Below are 6470 nucleotides of genomic sequence, written 5' to 3'. Positions count from 1 at the left end.
CTGGTCCTAGAGGGAGGGGGTCCCCTAACTTTATCTAGGGGAAGGTAGTAAGCTGCTTCTCGGGGACAGGCCCCTAGCGCGCCCCGCCAGCCTGGCCTCGGGACGCACGTGGAGTGTCGAGCGCAGCAGCGAGCCAGCAGCTTTTGCTCTGCGTGGCATTGATATCGGGGTCACGCAGCTAGTCAGTTTCTCGAATAGTTTTCCGGGGTGGAGGTGGGGTGGTTGATTTTTCTACCTCCTGGTTCATCTCCAAGCCCCAGCACTAGGGAGGTCGGAGCTGCCTTGTCCCTGTCCCACCTCCTGGCCTCACACACGTGGGGAAGGGGTTTGATGTCTGCAGCCATCAGGATGGTAGCAGCCCAGACAAGCTGGGTCCCGGGAAGAGTCGAGCCCGAGTCCCCACTGCCACTTCTCCGCTCGGGCCCCCACCCACTCAGCCCGACAGACAGCCACTCCTCCGCACCCCACGCCCCAGGGCCTGGACACCCACCTGCCCCGCTTCCTGCCACAGCCAGAGGCAGGGAGCTGTGCAGGAAGAGCCGGGACACTCACCGCGCCTCCTCCTGGATACAGGGATCCCCCCGGGGCTGCGCCTTCTGGCGTCCCAGAGGGCGTGCGTGGGGTGGGGTGCGCCCTGAGGCCCTGCTGCCATTCCACGCGATCCACTCGGCGGTACGCGGGGGCTAACGAGGGTGAATGGGGACTTCTAGAAACAAAAAGAAACCCAGCCCCCTCCCCAGCCACACTGGAGAGACAGGCTTTCCTGCAAGCGCGAGCAGCGCGCTGTGCCCACGGGGTTGCACCCGGCCTCCGCACCCGCCACAAAGCCGCGCCCCCGCCCGGGCGCTCCCCCCACCCCCGGCCTGGCTCCTGCCCCCTCCCTCCAGTCCAGTGGCCGGCCCGGGGCGGGGGCAGGGCCGGCCGAGGGTTGGCCGTGCTAGAGGGAGGGCGGCTCCTCAGCCCAGCGGTGGAGAAGGCTGGAGCTTGCCAGCCAAGCTCGCCCGCCCCAGTGACTGTAAGGGTGGGTGGGTGGCTGGGTGGGGAATACCTTCCTAGAAACCCTCTCCAGATACAGTTGCGGTCACTCGCATTCCTAGAAATTGCGGCCCGGCCACGTCACTTGCGACCGACCGTTGCAGTGGAGATCCTAGGGTTCTCCATACTAGGGAGACAGAAGACTCCCCACTTTTAATGTGCCAAGAGACGAAACTACCACTGTGCCTCCCTCTGGGAGGTTGGAGGTGGTGAAGTGGAGAGCAGGCAGGATTCCAGGGATCGTGAGCTGGAGGTGGAAGCAGCCGGAGTGCCCGAAATGGGGGAGCATCCACTTAAGATTCAGATTCGCCTTCGGGTCTGCCCCCTTCTTTTGGGAACTCCTGGTGCCTGCCGCAGGGATCGCCTTGGGCCCTTCCCCCAACTTTCAGCACCCCCCTCCAACAAACACACACACACACACACACACACACACACACACACACACACACACACACGGAAGCAGGAGAGGCAGCTAGCCGGGCCCCAACTCTTCTCCCACTCCTTGTCTGTCTCAAATCTCTTCATGGGGTGACTGCAGTCCCTTGGAAGACCCCCAATCTAAATTTCAGAAATACGCTCCACTCAGTTCCGAAGAGTTACTCTCAAACTAACCCACCTTCATACCTAAACATAAGTTGAGCTTTCTCCTTCGGAATCCACCCGTACTCTTGCAGCCCCAGACTCTGGAAATAGGGGTGGGGCACGAAGGGGACATATTCCACCTGGCAAGGAAGGTTCCTCTGACTTCTGGTTCTCTCACCCTGACTCCCAAAATGTACTTTTGGTTTCAACATTAGGAAGCTTTCCCAAGCTCAACTGGCTTCTGAAATCACCATTTCATACTCCTATCCAAGGATCCCCAGAATCATCAGAGAAGCCATCAACCCTCTTAGCCAAAGAGGATCGCAATAACTGAGACACGACTTGTTCCTCTCCAGAGCCTAGCCTCTCTGCCTGAAAAAAACGTGACCAGACTGAGCTTCCCGGGATCATAAAAAATGTATTTGCTGTCCTCTATTGGCCAACAGTTGCCACACTCAGAAAATCGAATCAACCAACCCAGAGTCTTGATTCCACAGAGAGTGCAGCTTCTGTGTGTGTGTGTGTGTGTGTGTGTGTGTGAGAGAGAGAGAGAGAGAGAGAGAGAGAGAGAGAGAGAGAGAGAGAGAGAGAGAGAGAGAGAGAGCTCTAGGAGAGTGAGCCAGCCATAGCTCCTCCTCTCCCTTTGCTTTAGTGGTACCACTCTGGCATCTGGACTATAAGCCAGATTGAGAAAAGCCAGGCCTTTCCAGCCAGTGGTGAAGCCTGCTTGTCCCACCAGAGTCTATTTTGCCTCTTGCATCCAACCAGCTAACCCCTTGGGGTTGGGCAGAGCCTGAATTGGAGTTGAGTGTTGAGCACCATCCACAGATAAGGAGCGTGGCCATCCTCGAAGGGCCTTCATGTGCACTGCATCGCAGGAGAGTCTCCCCATGCCATATGCACACTGCCCCATTTCACTTTCCCACTGGCCTGGCATCCTCTCTTCCTGATTGCAGCTCAGTTCTCTCCAGGCAATGCAACCAAGGACAAGTACTGAATAATGGGTTTGTTAAGTACTCCTAATGGAGAGCCTCTTTTAAATCTCCTCACAAAGGGCTATAAAGTGGCTTCTTTCTTCTATGCATGTGTCACCACCATTGGCTTAACTCCCACTTTACAGATGGGGAAACCGAGGCCCAGAGAGTCTCTGGGGAGTTAAATATATAGTTCACAGGCTGTATGTAGCCAAGGATACCTATGAATGCTAGTAAAAGATCTGTGTGTGTGATTTGGGGGCAGGGCACAAGCTTTGCTCAGACTCCTCCAGGCTGTAGATGCTCAGTCCACTGGACTACCTTCCCTAGCTTCTGACCTGGAACATATTCTTTGCTTCCAAGTCCAGATTTCTCTTTGCTTTAGCCTTGAGCTCCTGTTTCTCTCTCATTACATTGTATCCTTGTATCACCACCTCCACCCATTCATCTATGAGCCTCTGGGGACAACCATCCATTCTCTCAAGCTCTGGAGCCCTGGCACCATGCCCCACCTGGCACACAATGGAGCTCCAGCTATTTGGTTTAGGAAAACGAGCAGAAGAGAAGACAGAAGGAGGACTGACTGGGTGAAGTCAAGGTGATCGCTCATGTGTGGCAGTGTCAAAGTTTCTAGAAGGTTAGAACTCGAGGCCCCATGTAGACAGACAAGCTACCACTTGTTGAGATTCTGTCCTGTGGCTTCTGGTGGTTGAGGCAATGCTTGACACCTGCAAGCTAATAGAACTGGCAGAGAGCATGGCTTTACAATAAAGAGAAACCAGAGATCCAGCCACAGCTGAGTACAGAGCTCTGGTCCTCTTGAGTTTCAGTTTCCATGGTGGCAATGTTGGGGATGTGAAAGGATCAAATTGTATGATCCCTATGGAGCCTTGCAGAGATCAAACAACGTAAGTGCTCAATAAATTATAGCAATTGTCGTGAGCAACCCCATGTGCTATGGAACAGGAATGCCAGTGTATGCTGTAAAGTGTGAAGAGGGTGCCATTCTAAAGAATGGTTAGCTGACCCTGGCATTCACAACATTCCATTTCTGTGGTGGTTTGAATATGCTTGACCCAGGGAGTGGCACTATTAGGAAGTGTGACCTTGTTAGAGCAGGTGTGTCACTGTGGGTGTGGGCTTTAAGACCCTCACCCTAGCTGCCTGGATGCTGCTATGCTCCTGCCTTGATAATAATGGACTGAACCTGTAAGCCATCCCCAATTAAATGTTGTCCTTATAAGAGTTGCCTTGGTCAGGATGTCTGTTCACTGCAGTAAACCCTAACTAAAGACAACTTCCAAACCCACTGGAGCCAAAGCAGAGGAAGCATTTGTATGTGGGTGGGTAAACAAGCATGACCTTGCTGACCTGCCCCAGACACTGGGAGAAAAAATATTGAATGCTTAGAGTTTCAGACACACTGCCAAAGTATGTCAACACACTAGAGGAAGCCAGGCTTGTTGGTACATACCTATTATCCCAATGCTTGAGGAGCAGAAGCATGGAGAGTTCAAGACTAACCTTGGCTACAGCAAGGTCCCCTTCTCAAAGAATGCCATGTCTATCAAAAACATACAAGGGCTGAAGAGGTGGTTCAGGTGGTAAAGGGTTTGCTATGCAATATAGAGCCCCAAGTTTGGCTCAGCACCCACATCAAAAGCAGGGTGTGGCAGGTCACACCTCAGGAGGCAGAGACAGGAGAATCCTTTGCACTTGTTCAGTCTAACTTAATGTGTATGCTCCAGTTTCAGTGAGAGATGTGGCTTAATACAAGGTGAAAAGCCATTGAGGAAGACACTGGCAGTGTTCTGTAGTCTCTACAAGCACACATATGCACCCATATGAACAAACACAGAGACCATCACACATTCACAAAGAACACATATGGCATATAGAACACCATAGACAACAACAAAAAGTAAACAAGGAAGGAAGATGAGCAAGTGAGCTGGGCATGGTTGTGGCAGCTCCAGCCATTTATCCTAGCATGGTAGACCTCTATGAGCTTGAGGCAATCCTATTCTACATACCAGCTCCAGGTTAGTGAAGGTATATAGTAAGACCCTGTCTGAAAAGATAAAACAGGAGGAGGAGGAGCAAAAGGAGGAGGTGATGGGTGGTGGAGGAGGAACAGGAGGAAGAGGAGCAGGGGAGGAGGAGGAGGTGGAAGAGCTAGAGGAGAAGGAGCAGGAGGAGAAGGAGCAGGAGGCGAAGGAGGAGGGGGTGGAGGAGCAGAAGGAGGAAATGGAGGAGCAGGAGGAGGAGGAGCTGAAGGAAGATGAGGAGGAAAAGGAGAAGGAGGAGGAGCAGGAGATAAAGGAAGAGGAGGTAGAGGGGCAGAAGGAGGAAGTGGAGGAGCAGGAGGAGGAGGAGCTGAAGAAAGATGAGGAGGAAGAGGAGAAGGAGGAGGTAGAGGAGCAGGATGAGGATGAGAAGGAGGAGGAGGTGATGGGTGGTGGAGGAGGAACAGGAGGAAGAGGAGCAGGGGAGGAGGAGGAGGTAGAAGAGCTAGAGGAGAAGGAGCAGGAGGCAAAGGAGAAGGAAGTGGAAGAGCAGGAGGAGGAAGTGGAGGAGCAGGAGGAGGAGGAGCTGAAGGAAGATGAGGAGGAAGAGGAGAAGGAGGAGGAGCAGGGGATAGAGGAGGAGGAGGTGGTGGAGGAGGAGGAGGTGGAGGGGCAGGAGGAGGAGCTGGAAGAAGATGAGGAGGTGGTAGAGGAGGAGGAGGTGGAGGGGCAGGAGGAGGAGCTGTAGGAAGAGGAGGAGGAAGAGGAGGAGGTAGAAGAGTGGGGAGAGCAAGGAAGCAAGATACAAGAAGGTCTGGACTAGCTCTCCACCAGCCAAGCAAGATGCCCAAAGGAAAGAAGGCGAAGGGGAAGAAGGTGGCCCCTGCTCCCTTGCTGTTATCAAGAAACAGCAGGCCAAAAAGGTGGTCAATCCTTTGTTTGAGAAGAGGCCCAAGAACTTCGGCATTGGCCAGAACATCCAGCCCAAAAGAGATCTAACACGCTTTGTCAAATGGCCCCGCTACATCAGGCTGCAGCAGCAAAGAGCCATCCTCTATAAGTGTCTCAAAGTACCTCCTGCCATTAACCTGTTCACCCAGGCCCTGGACAGGCAAACAGCTACTCAGCTGCTTAAGCTTGCCCACAAGCACAGGCCAGAGACAAAGCAAGAGGAGAAGCAAAGGCAATGGACCCGTGCTGAGAAGAAAGCTGCTGGCAAAGGGGATGTCCCAACTAAGAGACCACCCGTCCTCCAAGCAGGAGTCAACACAGTCACCACCTTGGTGGAGAACAAGAAGGCTGGTGGTGATTGCCCATGATGTAGATCCTATTGAGCTGGTGGTTTTCCTGCCTGCCCTGTATCGAAAGATGGGGGGGCCCTACTGCATCATCAAGGGGAAGGCTAGGCTGGGGTGCCTGGTCCACAGGAAGACATGCACCACTGTTGCCTTCACATGGGTTAACTTGGAAGACAAGTGTGCTCTGGCTAAGTTGGTAGAAGCTATTAGGACCAATTATAATGACAGATACAATTTGTCACCACTGGGGAGGCTACATCCTGGGTCCTAAGTCTGTGGCTCGAATTGCCAAGCTGGAAAAGGCAAAGGCTAAAGAACTGGCCACTAAATTGGGGTAAATGTACACTAAGTTTTCTGTACATAAATATAATTACAAAATTAAAAAAAAAAAAAAGGAGGTTGGACTAAATGCAAGTGAAAGGTCTACTTCCCCATGGGAACAGGACTCTTCTTTGAAATCCACCAGAGCCATCGCCTGACTCTTATACAAACAGCAACTTAAAAAATGCCTGCTGGATTTTGAAGTTGTTGTGTTGTTGTTTTTTGTTTTTGTTTGTTTGCCTAGAGCTTGCCCA

General features: G+C 52.7%; 1 pseudogene; it reads left to right on the top strand.

Moving 5' to 3' along the window:
* Positions 1-5440: 5440 nt before the first annotated feature.
* LOC116086296 lies at positions 5441-6233 on the top strand (annotated as a pseudogene).
* Positions 6234-6470: the final 237 nt, after the last annotated feature.

This window comes from Mastomys coucha, unplaced genomic scaffold, assembly GCF_008632895.1.
Source record: "Mastomys coucha isolate ucsf_1 unplaced genomic scaffold, UCSF_Mcou_1 pScaffold12, whole genome shotgun sequence".
In the NCBI taxonomy this organism is placed as follows: Eukaryota; Metazoa; Chordata; class Mammalia; order Rodentia; family Muridae; genus Mastomys; species Mastomys coucha.
This window is presented reverse-complemented; position numbering and strand designations above follow the sequence as displayed.